The sequence below is a fragment of the Taudactylus pleione genome, unplaced genomic scaffold (assembly GCF_031769625.1).
Source record: "Taudactylus pleione unplaced genomic scaffold, aTauple2 ptg001408l, whole genome shotgun sequence".
NCBI classification, from domain to species: domain Eukaryota; kingdom Metazoa; phylum Chordata; class Amphibia; order Anura; family Myobatrachidae; genus Taudactylus; species Taudactylus pleione.
In genome coordinates this window covers 3,017,033-3,034,384 of record NW_028285808.1, presented here as the reverse complement: position 1 = coordinate 3,034,384, position 17,352 = coordinate 3,017,033, and the positions used below count along the sequence as shown (strand labels likewise).

At 42.3% G+C, this 17,352-nt stretch overlaps 1 protein-coding gene across 1 annotated transcript in view; it reads left to right on the top strand.

The window, feature by feature from the left end:
- Nucleotides 1–17,352, top strand: part of NSG1 (neuronal vesicle trafficking associated 1) — a 67,948-nt gene that overhangs the window by 44,011 nt on the left and 6,585 nt on the right. The window lies entirely within an intron of this gene.

The window sequence follows — 17,352 nt, the reverse complement described above, 5'->3', positions numbered from 1 at the left end:
GATCCTGTGTAATTTAAGTGTCCTCCCATTTTTAGGGTTTGTGTGAGAATGTGCAGTGAGGTCAATGGCTGGGGAGGCACACATGGAGATGGGTCCGAGTGCTGGGAGCCAGTCTCATCCTCTACTCACTGTAACTCTCCCCTCACTACATTAGGGGGGATATTTACTAAAGTGAGAGTTTTTATAAGTTGAGATGTTACCCATAGCAAACAGATTCTAGCTATTATCTTCTAGAAGGTGCTAGTTAAATGTTAAGTAGAATCTGATTGGCTGCTATGGGCAACATCTCCACTTCTAAAACTTCTCACTTTAGTAAATATACCCCTAAGCTTCAGTGTCCATTGATTCTCCTACCTGCATCACTTTGTCTTCTCTTGCTTCTACTGACTGAGGGTCTGATTCAGGCCCGGTCGCAAGCGCTGAGCGCTCGCAACCGGGTCAATGGTGGCCCAGAGCGCATGCGCACGACGGAGCCGGCTCCGTTGTGCGCATTCGCGAGACCCGGATAGCGACGGGCAATCCGTCGCTCCGGGTCTTGCACCAAAGGGGGTGAGCTGTCGATGTTGAGTGACAGCTCGCCCCATTCGGAGGGCGGGCCGGGGGGGTGGCTGCCCAAACGGAGGCGTTCCCATGAGAACGCCTCCCGTTTGGGGCCGGCCCCACTGACATCACGAGTTACTGTTAGAGCCGAAATCTCTCTGAGGCTTGCGGCCACGAGACCCTACCACAAGGGTCTCGTCGCAAGCCCGATGGTCGCGATGGTCTTGACCATCGCGACCATCATCATGGCCACTCGCTATAGCTGTGGGTGGTCACCCACAGCTATGCGAGCGGCCAGGAGGCCACACAAAAAAAACAAACAAACAAAAAAACGCCCTGATTCAGAGCGAGCGCTCTTTCAGAGCGTCCAGCTCTGAATCAGAGCCTGAGTTCCTATCTCTAAACACTGTAGTGCACTTCCTAGTCACATGAGACATCCAAGGTGTCCATCAGTGCTTAAGGCACACCCCCATACTCAGAGGCATGCCTCTATTAGCTCTCTTTCTGTGTAGCTTACATCCCGTGCTGTGGTCCCACCCCCAGCTCTGCAAGCAGTGTCTGACTATACAGAAGCGAGGCTGAGCTGTTGCTGCCTCACCTCTCGTCTCCCTGCAGTCCCAGAGAGCTCCACAAAGCTGGTGAGTGTTAACTATAAAAATTATTACAATAAACAAAGAAGATGTTTATAAGTTATAAATATCTTCTTTGTATTATTCTAATCATTTTTATATCAATGCTCAGGAGTATGACAGGGGAGGCTCTGCCTCCTCTGACTGCACAACCCTGGTTTAAAGTGCTATTAAGATCTTAAATATCACCACTACAATCTCAGTTTTTCTTTACTTTATGTTCATGTATTTCTATCATTCAAGGCAGTAAGTAGGCAATGCAGAGTAGTTGCTAAAATATTTAGACCATTGTTCAGAGACTGGATGCTGGATGAGAAATCGCCTTGATCAATTTCTACATGATCCACCTGACAAATTTGGTTATTGCACCAGTTCTACTTTTTTAATATTCCAGCTATTCTGTATATATAGAAATCCCCAGTAATTGGATATCAAATTATTATTATTGCATTATTATGCAATAATTTATAGCAAAAATGAATGAACAATGTCGATTTTGTATGTCACAGATCTGCACCAGCTTTTACTGGATGGGTCAATCTGGGGACAATAATATATTTTGGAGATCCAAGAGATCATTCCTTTTTTTTTGTTACAAAATAATTTTTGTTACCAAATAGTACTTTACCATCTCTGTACCATTACATTCATTGACAGCTACAAACACCTCGTTTTGATTGCAAAATTATCCTTCAATTATTTGTATCACGTTTGCTTCACAAAAATTATTTTGTACTGTTCAACTGATTTTGTGTTACAGAATTGATTTTGTTGCCCATCTCCACCCAACTGTCAAAACGATTTCAGAGTATACAAAAAAATCATATACCTGTATTTGTAGCCTAAATATACTGATGACCTCACAGCAGGCAGGGATATTGGTTTATAGAAGATGGTATTACACAAATTATAAAACTTTTAAAGGCAAAAATATAAAAATGTGAAAGAATTTATTTGGCAGCTATAATTTGTATTCCAGCTGCTGTAAGAATGACTTGGGAGCAAAAAAAACAAAAAAAACCCCATTATGAATGGATTTGGCTATATTGGTTCCCTTAATACAAAGTAAAGCTTGTGAACGAGTGTCTAACGATGGTGAGAATGGAGACATAAGCTACAGTATGTTTCATTAGTAACCCTGTAATCGGTTGATATTGGTAGTCTTCCGTGTGACAACCCCATATAGCAGAAAGCCACGGTTTGGTAATAAACAGCAGCGTCCGGCTTCTGTCTGGAAAATACTGGACCACGCACCAATGAGAGTCAGAAATGCATTAACTGAAAATGATTTGTTCTATTAAAATACAGTATTCATGTTGCTAAGCGATTACCGAACTAAATTTAACTTTGCATTGAGCTTACCAAAAAGCCACCTGTTTCTCACAGGCCCCTTTTTCCCCATCTAGATCTGTACTATTTGATGCATTTTATAATTATGTAAATAAGGTCATTATATAAATCAGTTTATTTGGCTGTAACGCCAGTGGTTGGTAACACTACACAACTCAGGATGCGGTGTCCTAACTTTACATTGTATCTTGTGAGTATGCGCAAGTGTATTGGTGAAATATATCTTGCCAAGCGTACATCAGGCTCTTTCCGCAGCATCTATGAGGATGTGTTGGTGTTTATTGTGTGTACAGTCAGGGAAGATGTTCTCACCTGTGAACATTGCAGTGATTACCAACATTCTAGCTGTAAGACACTGTCTATTGGAGTTATTGATAGTTGTCTTGTGAGGTATTTTATCAACTACAAGTTCCAATAACGTATCACTAGTTTTCCTGTTGTGACAGCAGAAAGGGTAACTTGAAAAATAACTTACCTGCCTTTGTAAAGTTTTTATTTATTTTTTTGCATTTGTTTACTTTGTATTTTTTTATTAAGGTGACCGTGGGGTGTGGTATAAGAAATAGACAGTAATTAGTTAGACAATGTCTAGATAGACACCAGATGTTAGACAGTTAATAGTTAGACAGGGACAAAAGTTTGACACAGACAAAAGTCAGACACACTAAAGTTAGACATGTAAAAAGTCGACAATTTTTTTTTAAAGCCGTAATCTTCACCCTAACCCTCCCTCCTGGACCCTAACCGTTTGAGTAAGTGCCTAACCCCAACCCTCCAATAGGTGCCTAACACTAAACCAAAAAAAAAAAATTAAAAAAAAATTTGTCGACCATTTTTGTGTCGATCATTTTCATGTCGAACTTTTGACCCTGTCGAACTTTTTACATGTCTAACTTTAGTGTGTCTGACTTTTGTCTTTGTCGAACTTTTATCCTTGTCTAATTACTAACTGTCTAACATCTGGTGTCTATCTAGACATTGTCTAACTAATTACTGTCTATCTATAGTCCGGAACCTGTGCCCGTCACCGTAGCCAGAGCCCCGGGGATCTGCTTCTGGGACGGTGTTGGTTCAGTAATACTGAACCATCAGATTAATTTCACTCACAAACTTTAAATGGCAATAGAGAAGAGGTGGGAGTAGGTGGTCCGGTTAGTCCTCCTACTCACACGGACCCCAGACTTTGGCTGGGGCTATTGGGTGGTGCACCTTCGGAAACTGATTTACTAGTTGGCCGATTGTAGAAAGGAAGCTTTACTGGTTTAGTATTGTTTTAATGATTCACAATATGTTTAAATTTAACATATAGATGTGTGTCTTGCTATTTTAAGCACTAATTAAATCAAACTGTAGCTAAAATCCGATAACCTTATGCCCAACTAATAGAATAGCATCTGTCTTGCTGAATATGCTTCTGTTTAAGCACCAAACATGCAGTAAAAGATGTGAGTACACTATTGTAACAAAGAAACTACACAGTGACAGCTTGATATACAGCACCACCTACTGTCCCTTTAGGATAGATTCTAAAGTAATACTTAACCTGTAGCTGCTGTTACATTCCAACAACCCATGCCATAGATAGTTCCACCACAGCATAGGAGATACTAATTTCTCACAAAAAACACTTTGGTCCTCCAGGCTGAAGGCATATAATTGGGCTCGAACAGGCGTTTTCATGTAGCCAAAGTTCAGTGAGGACATGTCCATTGAACTGCGGGCTTTATAGAATTGGGCATAAGAATATGTTTGTTTCGAGGCACAATATTTTGCATGTAAGAATGTGTAAGTGTCCACTAATAATGAGGACTAGTAGCACACCAAGCTTACATATAGAAGGAGGGGGGCAGCTACTTGGCACTGGCAGCTGAGCACCTCTCCCCTTACCTGGCAAACATTGTGGTAGTTGGTATCCCAGTATTAATAATCCTATTATTACATGCATAGTAATACTGAACAAAGACATACAGTATGTTCATCAAGTTTAATGTGCACCAACTTATAAGGGTGCATTTTAATTAACCGTCATGTGCACTGGATATGCACATAAGGGATAATTATGGCACAGCAACATTGCTACTTTTACTGCGCTCCCTAGGGTGGTGCGAGGTAAAAGGTACGATGTTCTGCTGGCATATGGCAGTCTTCCTTCCTAATTGAATTGGCCCCAAATTGTGTTGACTCAGAGAAGTCAAAATAAATTCGCCCTCTGTCCATTATGGGTTAGGCGAGCACATGCCCCAGATTTGAGGGGGCGCTGGGAGCACAGCCGTAACTAGGGTGGTGTGGCCGGCGATATTGGCAGTCTCCATCTGTGTATGCGCTGCCGCCAGATACGTGGCTGCCTGCCCCGTGCGCTCTGCCTCCCCCAGCCTTTCAGTGGCTGCTGCTGGGCACAGCTGCACAACAACAAAGGTAAGCAGCATAGCTGCTCCTGGGAGGAGGAACGATGCAAAGGAGGGGCGATGACGAGGAGAGATGATGATGAGGACAAATAATGATAAGGAGGAATGATTGGGAGTAATGACAAGGGATGAGAAGGAGGAGGAATGATGAGGAGGGGTGATGAGGAGGAGGAATGATTGGGAGTAATGACAAGGAATGAGGAGGAGCAATGATGAGGAATGATGAGGAGGGATGATGATGAGGACAAATAATGATAAGGAGGAATGATTGGGAGTAATGACAAGGGATGAGGAGGAGGAGGAATGAATAGGAGGGGTGATGAGAAGTAGGAGGAATGATGACAAGGAGGGAAAATGAGGAGGAATGATTGGGAGTAATGACAAGGGATGAGGAGGAGGAGGAATGATGAGACAGAATGATGAGAAGGAGAAGGAGGAATGATGACAAGGAGGGAATATGAGGAGGAATGATGATAAAGAGGAATGATGAGGAGGGGTGATGAGAAGGAGGAACGATGAGGAGAAGATATGAGGAAGAGGAATAATGACAAGGAGGAAGGTAGCGCGGCTGGCAGAATTGGTCGGCTCCACCAATGTTTGCGCTGCTGCCAGACACACAGCTGCTAATATACATTACAGCAGACAGTGCTGCAGCTGCCTGCACCGTGCGCTCCGCTCCCTCCTCCACATCTCCTGCAGTGGCTCCAGGGACTGGCCTTCCGCTGGGCACAGGAGCTGTTCCATGGCTGCTGCTGGGCACAGCTGCACAACAAAGGTAAACAGCATAGCTGCTCCTGGGAGGAGGAACGATAAGGAGGAATGAGGAGATGGAGGGATGAGGAGGAAGGAGGAGAAGGAGGGATGAGGAATGATGACAAGGAGGAATAATGAGGAGGAACAATGAGAAGGAGGGATGAGGTAGAGCAGTAGTTCTCAAACTCAGTCCTCCACACAGTTCATGTTTTGCTAGTCACCCAGCAGGAGCACGGTGTATTCATTACTCACTGACACATTTTAAAAGATCCACAGATGAAGATCATTATTTCACTTGTGATTCTGTAAACCTGGAAAACATGCACTGTTTTGGGTCTTGAGGACTGAGTTTGAGAACCTGTGGTAGAGGATGAATGACGAGAAGGAATGATGACGAGGGATGAGGACGACGAATGGGGAGAAATGAGGGAGGGGCTCTACCATGGTATATGTGAATAAGGGACTCTACCACCGCATAATGTGTAAAAGGGGCTCTACTGTGGCGTAACGTATATATAAGCGGCTCTACTATGGTGTAATGTGTATAAGGGGCTCTGCTGTGGTGTAACCTGTATAAGCAGCTCTACTGTGGTGTAAAGTGTATAAGGGGCTCTACTGTGTGGCATAATGTGTTATAAGGAGCATTACTTAGTGTGGGATAATGTGAACACCCCCTTTTCAGAAGAACACCCTCCTTGTTAGTTATTGTTTGATTTTTTTAGGGGGGGGGGGGCAACAACTTACTGCCTTGCCCTGGGTGACAATAATCCACGTTTAAGCCCTGCATAGGGCATAGTAGTATAATGTATGCTATAGATCCTAAGGTAATGTGCCAGTGGGGAAACAGTTGGGTTAAAGTTTCTGCTATTGAGGAACAGGAACATCTGAGAATGTGAAGTCTTCAGATGTTACAGTGATGAAAAGGAAACAGTGGCTGGTAGGTGAGGTTGGGGGGTTTGATGGAATGTAATTTCTTATTACGTCAGTTGTGTCTGCTAAGTGGTTGGCGACTTCTTGAGTTGTTAAGGCGTTCGTTAGAACTGAGCTTTCTGATTATAGTCAGTGCATATAAATCTCCTGTTGTTTTCATCTGCTCAGTAATTGCCCTTTTTGACTCCCAGTTCCAGGCTTTGAGCACTTAACATTAAGAAAAACATTGATGTCACACAGTATTTGTTGACCTGTTCGAGCCTTGCCTGAAAGTGTGTTCTTGAAGCTTCACAAGTTCTTTTTGTTCTGTAGGATTAATATATGACTACTGCACTAGGGGTTTGAATTGTGATCCTCTGTTGGGGACAGAGGAAACCTGAAGTGAATATTTTATTATGTAGAGAATGACACAGCATGTTCTAGAAATTTGCTCAAAGCGATGACTGAATTACACCTGGATATGAAAACGATATCATGATGTGCTGGACTCGCGGCTAATAGAGACATTTGTGTTGACTCCAGTAATTAAATAAAATGGTTTCTGGAACAAAGAAAACACTTTCTATTTAGGGAAATGGAAAGAACATGACATTTTTGAAACAGTAGACGAGATGCAGGGAAAATGTGAGGGGGCTGAGGCTGCTCTAGAAACACGTAAGAGACCAAAGAAATAAAACACTTATTTAAAAAAAAACGATCTATTCATATGCGTGTAAGTAATGAACGCTTATTTTATACTGACATATAAATTGTACAGTATATATATGGCTTGTAGATTAATGTACATGATGGTTTCAAAGTACACCAAAAGCACGTTGCAATGGAAATGTGCTGTCTGATTATAGGTTATCTTGTAAATAATGACAATCAGTTTACATCGACGCAGGGTTTCAAATGTGTCTATATACACTTGTGCCATAAAAACAAAGGCAACTAGTAAAACTGAGTAACGCATAGGTCCTCCTTATGATCGGATCACAGCAACAACACAAATGGCAGGGACCCGACAAGCTCTCTGAAGTACTGTGTAGATTAGGGGTGGGAACTAAGCAGCTCCCCACATATTGTAAAACTACATATCCCAGCATGCCCTGCCACAGTTTTGCTATTTGGCCATGCCAAACATGTTGCGAGCAATGCTGGGATTTGTAGTTCAACAACAGCTGGGGGGCCGCCAATATCGAACATCCAGAACACCCGGGAGATCATACAATGATATAGTTATCGTTGTGGATCGTCCCGTGTGTATGCACCATTAGACTTTGGAACAGATTATGTTGGATTTTTCAAAGACGCCGTTTGGAAGCTTTGATCGACTCTTTTCAAACGGCAACAGTGATTAATGCTAAACAAGTCTGATTTAGCATTAATAACTATTTCTGTTTGAAAAAAAAAATTAGTCAAAGCTGCGATCATCGGCGGCTTCTAAAATCGGAAGTTTAATAAATCTGCTCCTTTGTCTGCTGCAGTAATGGCTAACTGGAAGCCCTCCTCCTAGTCTTCACCTGCGGCCCCAGCTCCTTCCTTTCTCAGATTTACGCTCCCTTCTATTGAATGGTCAGATTTGTTTTTAATAGCTTGAGACACTGCTTTGTCTAACATGAAAATGCCTACTGATATGTTATTATAGGGTAGTGTATCTTCCTTTGATCATTTGTATTGTTTTAATGAATTACTGAGAGTACAGATAATTTGCCTGCCTGTGCCCTGTGTATCAGATAAGCGAGAAATAGATGCTGAGCGCCAATGCAGGGGCGTATTTAATGGAGGGTGATGGGAGCGCCCTAGTGCTTTGGAAGTGCTAGGAATGCTGGTAACATGACGCAACCCTGCTCCCTTTTCAGAGAGGGCATGGTTGTGTCTTGATTGCCCAATATTGAATATTGGTAGATAAGCTACAGAAAGACAGATTAGGAAAAGCAAAAGGTCTGAATGGTAGTTTTATTTTCAGCACAGTTTTATGATTAAATACACCCATGGCTGCGTCACTTCATCTAGTTAACGTCACACTTGGGGGCATATGTATCAAAGCTTGATGTGAGATAAAATTGTGAAATATAGATCACCAACCAATCCGCTCCAAACTATCATTTCTTAAACACAGCCTGCAAAATATAAGTTAGAAGCTGATTGGTTGGTGATATATATCTCACAATTTTATCTAACATCAAGCTTTGATACATATGCCCCTTGGTTTGTAAGAGGCTCAAATTAGCTCACCCGTGTGTTTCTTACCTCAACTACGATACACATATTTATCTTGGACAACATTACTGTTGCTCATTATCGCCCATCAATAATTCGATCAAAAGTGTGCATATTTTATAGGTATTAAAATAATGAAAATAAAAAATATAATAGCCTCAATGAGCCTTTAAATCTTTTTATCCACAGTAAAAATCCATCTTGCGATATGACTTGCTCATTTGACCAGCTGAAGATGGATGACCTGTTATGGATTAGGTGTTTCTTTAAAAGGGATCCCAATGAAATACTGCACCATCAATGGGAATAACATGGGCAGTAGTGAGCATGGCACGGTATGGAGGTGGAGGGGCAATTATTACATTATAATTTACTGGTTCTTAAAGCTTTTGAGTAACATTTTAGGGTATGGTTAGATTTTTAAAAGAATGGATCAAATAGATAAATTCCCCCCGTGAAAGATTAAAGAAATACTGACATATGAGTTGTTGGGGGGTACTTGAGGACTGGAGTTGAAAACCCCTGGGTTACAGGTAATGCAGAACCGCTGACCAGGAATATTGTAATAATATGACAAAGGGCTATATATTCTTACCGTGTATAAGTACTTCCTCTTTATTGAGCAGTGTGATGTTTAGACTTTCCAGAGCAAGATGTTTCTAGGAATCTGTATGTAATTCTGGCCAACGGAATGCCTACTGTCAAAATACCGACAGCTGCATCCCGATGGTTGGTATCCCGATAGGGGTCAGGTAAGTATACTTACCCTTCCCCTTCTCTACCCTAACCCTACCTTCTTGTAGCCTAATCCTCCCTACCCCAACCTAACCCTCCTAGATTGTGCCTAAACCTAAGTTTCCCCCCTTAGTGCCTAAACCTAACCCTCCCCACTAGGGGTGCCTAACTCTAACCTCCTCCCCCTCAAAACCTAACATAACCCCACAGTGCTTCCTAAACCTAACCCCCCCCCATCTGCTGCTAACACTAAGGGCACCCCGGCTTACCATCGTTCAGGCAGTCATCCTCCTGGATTCTGTCATCGGGATTAAGATAGGCGTTGGTATTTCAACGCCTATCTTAAGTCTCTTGTCGGGCTTGATAACTACAATACTTCTATATATACCAAATGTACAATTTATATTGTATGCATATACGTCATATGACATGTTTTCATGGTTTGGGTATGAAACACCGGCAGCCGGGATGCCAGCAGTCTAAAAACCGACAGCGGCATCCCGACGCTTAGTATCCTGACCAGGGCTCTGTGAGTATGCTAACCCTTCACCCCCTAACCCTCTGTTCCTGCATCCTAACCCTCCCCGTTAGTGCCTAAACCCAACAACCCCCCCCCCCCCCCCACCACCCTCTTGGTGCCCAAACCTAACCCTCCCACCTTAGTGCCTTACCCTACCCCATCCCCAGTGGTGCCTAACCCAATACCTCGTAGCCTAACCCATCCCCCACTATACTTACGTTCGGGATGCAGACTGTCGTGATTCCAGCGACGGCATCTGAACTGGCTTCCGGCACCGGTGTTCTGTCCCAGGTCGGGATTCCTGCACTGGAATTTCAACAGCCAGCATCCCGGCTGTAGGTGTAATAACTACATCCCGCTTTCAGGATTTCTTTAATCAATCACAGGAGAATATCTTTTTTGCTGGCCCCATCTGTTTCTCTAGGCCAGTGGTTCTCAACTCTACTCCTCAAGTACCACCAACAGGTCATGTTTTGTGGATTTCTTTAATCATGCACAGGTGAGTTAATCTGTAGGCCCCCATACATCAGCAATCAGAAAACCACAATTGAACAATTTGTTGCCTGATTTAACGTTTTCCCAATCCAGCAATCTGCGCCCATACATTACAGATATATTTCAGTGATTTGCAGATAATTTTCAGGAAAGACAGATCTGCCAATCTTGAAAGGCTCATAATTTTACTAGTAACAGTTGGAAATCGACTGATCATTACCATACACCAGCAATCTACAACCCCGATTGGTCGGTGAAATCCAACATATTGGACAACCTGATTTGGGGACTGTGATCACTTTTTGATCGCAATTGTCAATTGGGGAATCACATACATTGGCAATTTATTGGGAGAATCATCACCAAATTGCCTCAATCCATCGAGGATGTATGGGGGCCTTTATTTGCTGGGTCAATAATTATCCCACCTGCTTCCATAGACAGAAATCCTCAAAACATGATGTGTTGTGGATATTTGAGGGTTGAGGTTGAGAAGCACTGCTACAGCTGGTAAACCTAAAAACATGCCATGTGTCCTTGAAGACTTAAATTGAAACTCCCTGCTATAATCCATCCTGTTCTTGCCTATAGTTGAAAGGCAGCATTTCTCAAACTTGGTCCTCATGGAAAACTAAAGGTGCACATCCACTAGACTATTAAATTGAGCGATTGAACGATAACAATATCGTTCAATAATCGTTCACAAATAGTTTGCAAATCGTTTAAAAAAAATTCTAAAATGACCAGCGATGCACGTTTAGACATCTATCATCGGGCAAACATGATAACGTCAGGTTCAGCATGTTTGCAGATGATTGATGTGCGTACACTCAACGACTGCTTGTTCAGTGTAGGCACATCACAGACTGACAAACAACTGCACGATTACAATGTCGAAACCGTGCAGTCGTTTTCATGTTTTCAAGTGTATGTGTGCCTTAACAGTGCATGTTAAGGTAGCCTCAGAAATAATTATAGTACCACCTGCAGATCTATAGTCCTGGCCAATTAACACACCTGTGCTCCAGCTACATGATCTGGAAACATGCACCGTGAGGACAGGGGTTGAGAAACACTGGTTTATGGTCTGTTTGCCAAAGGCTGAGAAGACTGCAGCAGCAGAGCATAGATGTAGTAGTCTATGAAAATGTTCCCTCATTCCGTCCTTTATGACCTGTCTCTGCAGAGATTGCATCAAGATGCAGTGGGCATTGCAGCAGGATTAGGTAGCAGGAAACACCTTAGGACAGCTGTTAATACTTCCTTGGCATTTAAGTAGTGACAGGAATTATACTTTCTGCGAAAAAGCATAGATTCAATGATGACAATTCAGACAAACCCATCTGGACAGTTCTGTGCCCTTCTAATGAGTTAGTAATGACAGTTATATCCTCCCATGTATTTTCACAGTGTCCCAAATATTTGCTGCTTACTGTGGGTGCCTGGATAAAGTGCTCTGGAAGGGAAGGCTTTTGATTCCAGATATCTGAAGAATCCTGCTGGTAAAATATTCAGCTCACGGGCTGATAATTGTTGCAGCTTCAGTAATGAGTTCCCAAGAGTTTAGTTCAGCCACTGCAGCAAAGACTGGAGTAAGTTCTGTGTCCTGAGTGACAGACCAGTAGATCAGTGCTGTAAGGAGATGATGAAAGCAGGAAAATCACAGGCTCCCCTTCAGAGAGAAGACGCAATCACATCATCTAAACTGGGATACAGACAAGCAACTGTAGTGAAGTACATAAAAGCAGAGGCGGAGGCCTACTATATACTCCTATATACTGTACTCCTGTATGACATGGTTTTCAGAGGACATATTGGCACCTGCCATTTTTTACATTTATTCAAGTTTTGCCTATGAATACCCGGCAGAAAGAAGTGCAGAATTGCACAAAGGACACCCCAAAAAAGCACTTTAAAAATGTGGGCGAAAAAGTTCAAAGTGGGAGTACAAATTCAAAAACTAGCGAATAGCCTTTGGGGGGGTCTGCAAGTATGGGGGAGGTGGTTTTTTTGATTACAGGTGTTTGCTGAAGGTGTGTTTTTTTACGTTTTTTAATGCTTTACTTCAGCGATTTTTGAATATGCTTGCCCCCATTTTCATGTACCCCAAATTTGATGGGAATACTTATTTTTCAAAAAAAACCCAGAGGTAAATACTATTCTTCACCATTTTCTCAAAGATGCTAAAAAGCAGCTATTGAGACCATTTAAAGACCCCAAATACCTTCAGCAGGGCTATTCGGGGGTACCCATAGTGAACCCCTTTGTTAGAGCATCTTTAATGGGATGTCAGGCTGATTTCCCCAAAAATGACAGGACTTTGACGATTTTGCGTTCGCCGGGTCCCGTTTTCGCCGATTTGGAATCGAATGCGGGGACAGGAAAACCTCCGATGACGGTGAAAAGTCCAGCAACGGACTATTCACTCCAAACTGAATATTCCCCATACCATACGGCACCAATCTCGGCATAGAAAATCAGTGCCAAGCGCCTGAAGCCAGGACATGACGGCTTGCTGAACTTCAGTCTGTTGCGAATCGGTGCCAGGTCAGAACTGTAGGGTGGTTGGTCCAGTACCTCCCAATGTTAGCCAACCATACACATGAGTTGTTACGGCGCTGAGTGTGGCCTGGCGTTATCGTGCAGCAATAGGACGCCTGTTTGCAGCAAATCATCGTATTCGATTAATTGCCCTCCGCTACCGGCTTAATGTGTCACAATAGGGGTCAGCTAGTTTTACAGCGCTAATATACCGACCAACGGTTTCTTCTCTTTATAAAAGTGTACTACAAACTAATATACGGATTATCAATTATTGTTCAATTTAAGTTTCCAGCTTCCCATGAATACAGTAGTTAAAAGTAATTGAATTGAAGTTGAGCCTGGGATGATTAATAGGTTAAAGACTCCTGTTCTAACACATAACTGTCTAAATAACTTGCATATGGCATTTCTGTAGTTTAATCAGCTTCTGATATTTCCAGTACTGTATGTGTCCACTTCTCAATGCTACCTAGCTCTCATCAATCAATTGCAGCTCAAACGTCTTTGCAACCTGCTGCCCAATTAATCACATTTCTCAAGGTAATGAAGCCTATGCATGCAGCCGTTTAGCTGGCACACTGGAGGTAACCGATAGCAGTGAGGTGCAGGACATATTAGGAATAAAGACACAGGTAGTTAAAAACTTCTTTGGCAATAAGAAAAAAACACATGTTAATAAATATTAATTGCCAGCCACCTATTGCAGGTATTCTGGGAAAATCAGCTGGTGCTTTCCTGATACACCAAAGGATTTAATTGTAGATTTATACGGCAATAAATCATTAGCGCTGCTACACAGATGGTAGCAGGAAACTCAATCTTTTATTAATAGGCATGCACATATACTGTAACACACGTGCTCATCTCTATTCCACCGAGTCTATATTAGTTTTCTCCTTATACAATTGTTGAAGCCTTCTTGTAAATCTAGCATGTACAATCTAAAGCTGGGTACACACTAATCAATATATTGCACATTCCATTGAACGGGCGATATATATCTATAGTGCATAGCCGAATGTGTACAGCGGATATGCATGTGAACGACGTCGTTCACAGACATATCCGATCTGCTGTGCAGCACAGCCGATATATCTGAAAGATATATTGGTCATCTGCTGGTTTGTACGGGCGACCCTCTGTTCACCCGTACACATGCTGCAGGGAGCCGGCGGTGATTGACAGGTCAACTGGGCAATTTAAATGCCCGCCCAATTGAGCTGTCAAGCCCGGCACATCAGGCAGACAATTGGTAAGTGTGTACCTAGCTTGACAGTCATCTTGCCATTCAAGTCACATGATGCCAAATGTCCATTCACAAATCAGGAACCAAACAGTGTTGGGTTTAGTAATACAATGTAGTGAAACAATTAATATGAATATAGAAGTGACTAAAGAACAAAACAGAAAGGCTACTAAGCTCTTTAACAGGTGAAAAGATACTATGGGGTAAATTTACTAAAGTGAGAGTTTTTAGAAGAGATGTTGCCCAATGCAACCATTCACATTCTACTTAACATTTAACTAGCACCTTCTAGACGATAATAGCTAGAATATGATTGGTTGCTATGGGCAACATCTCTTCTAAAACTCACTTCCAAAAACTCTCACTTTAGTAAATTTACCCCTAAGGGTGATATTTATCAAACCTTCTAAAGAGAACAAGTGGAGGTGTCACTCATAGCATACTTCCGTATTTTAATTAACTCATCTCTGGGAGAAGCCTGGAGAGGAGATGTAGCTGACAGTATTGGGGGCTGAGGTGGGCTATCCACGTCATTAGGCCTCACAATGCGAGGATCCGCGAGTAGGGGATAGGGGCTAAATTATGCAATTTGCGTAATTTGGCCCCACCCCCTCTGTACGGACCCGCAAATTCCCCTTATACACTCCCCATCATGCCTGCACCTTCTGGGAAAGTAGGCAAGTATGACTCATAGCAACCATTTTTATAGAATGTGTTAAATGATAGCTGGAAGCTGATTAGTAGCTATAGGAAACGTCTCCACCTGTTCCCTTTAGAAGATTTGATAAATCTCCCCTTTAGTATGACCAAGACTAGTAGCTCTGGACATTTAAATCATCACATCTTCAATTCAGACTGATCAATGTGAACTAATAAAATAATAACATATCTGTTTATATAAACATTGCATGAACTGCTCAGGACTGAAAAAAAGAAAAAAAAATTATATATATATATATATACATATATATATATATTATATATGCTGTATATAAACCAACATCAGCATAAAATGAAATTCTTATTTTGCTCTGTTTATATGCTGAACATAGCATACATATGAGGTTCCCCTATTATTAAACATAAATGAGGACATCCAAGTGGCTTACAGAGTCCAAAAACGCCACATTTTGCTCTAGTTAAGTATTACATTCCAATTGTAAAGCGCAACGGAATATGCTGCGCTATATAAGAAACTGTTAATAAATAAATAAATAGGCCTACACAGCATATATGAAGTGCTGTAACAACCCCTTTGCTAGGGCTACAACGGTCGCCACGAACCCATAGCTCTGGGCACATGACCTGGAAACTATGGGTTTACACAAGCTTTAGTTGTGAGTTTACCATGGGAGGAAATGGGCTTATAATTGAATAGCTCCGGACGTTAAAGTCTGAAGCTATCTGCCCACGGTAAGCACTGAGGCTAATTGAATCTGTCCCTTAGATAGCAGTTGCTACACAGGGTCACCCTAAAAAAATAAAACAAAATGGTAAGAAAGGGCCATTGCGAATCCAATTATAGTCAATGGATGTGATGCAATACTGATAAATTCTCTTTTAACTACTAGTTGTGGCACTGCGTGATTAACATTTCCAGGAACGTCACTGCCTAATATGCTAGTGGCCTTATAGACTAGCACATGTAGCTGTAATCTTGCACACGGAATGTGTGTATTCGGTGACGTTACTTGTTATTGTTCATTATCTATTATCTTATTTATTTATTTTTTATAAAGCACCAACATAAGCCTTGTTGCTGTACAGCGCGGAGATACAACTACCGCACAACAGACTATAAAATAGGACTATAACTTCTTATAAAGAAAGTAAATATCCTTAATAACACCTTCCCTCTCATAATTCTACAGAATATTTAATCATCCACATCCACCTAGTAGTGGAACTACCAATATTACAGTGGTTGTGGCTGCTATGGGGACCCGACGTGGCACGAGCTCAGGGACCAGCTTCAACAACAGAGTGTCCTCCCTTCCAGATACACTTTTAGTTTTGCCAGAAACTTGTGTGATTTCCCAAGTACTAATCGCATTCAGAACAAAGCCAATTCCTTAACGGTGGTTCCATCATTCAAATTCCCATCCCTAAGCATGCCCCCATAATTTAGGGTACAGCAATGCCTGGAATTGTATACGCCTGCCGTTTGGGGGCTGCCCTACTCTATTAGCGCAGGAAGCTCACTGGGGCTTGCGGCAGACTAAACCCACAAGGGTCTCGTCGCAAGCCCGATGGTCGTGATGGCTTAGCGAGTGGCCAGGAGGCTGGTTTTCAGACAAAAAGCGGCCGCCCTGATTCAGAGTGAGTGGCTCTGAATCAGGGCCACTGTTTGTACATGTTAAACCAGCTTTTCTCAAGGTCCTTCAGGTGAAATTACAGATGTGTCCTCATACACCTATCCTTATCCTTTTTGCGCCATAGATGCTCTGACTACGGGTAGCGAGTCCCATGCCTGAATACTAATTAGCTAATATGAAGTACTTCGGAATAGTATTTTGTGTCTCAAAGGAATTTTGTATAAAGTAGCCGATTAAGGGCCTCATTTATGAACGAGTGATAAAACTTGTTGCATATGATAATGGTGCTCCAGGAGTCAATCAGCTCCCAGTCAGTGATGGCAGGATCGCTGAAATTTTAAATGTCCCCGATTAGACAATCACAGTAATTTTTTTATTGCGATCGTCGTATCGGGAAAAATCCAACATGTTGGATTTCTACAATCCTGCGATGCCGAGTTGCAGCATCGCGGCAATCCGTCGCAGATGTATAGGTACCTTAAATGTGGGTACACACCTATACAATCGTCGGGCCGTTCTTTCAATATCGAGAGAACGGCCGTTGGATTGCATTGTGTGTACGCTGTCCCAATGCAGGAGCGTTAGCCGATAAACTGCTTTTAATGCTCCTGCAATGGTCGGGATTGGGAGGTCGCATCTTATGTACGGTTAAATATTTATCGGTTTGACCTCCCGATCCCATAGA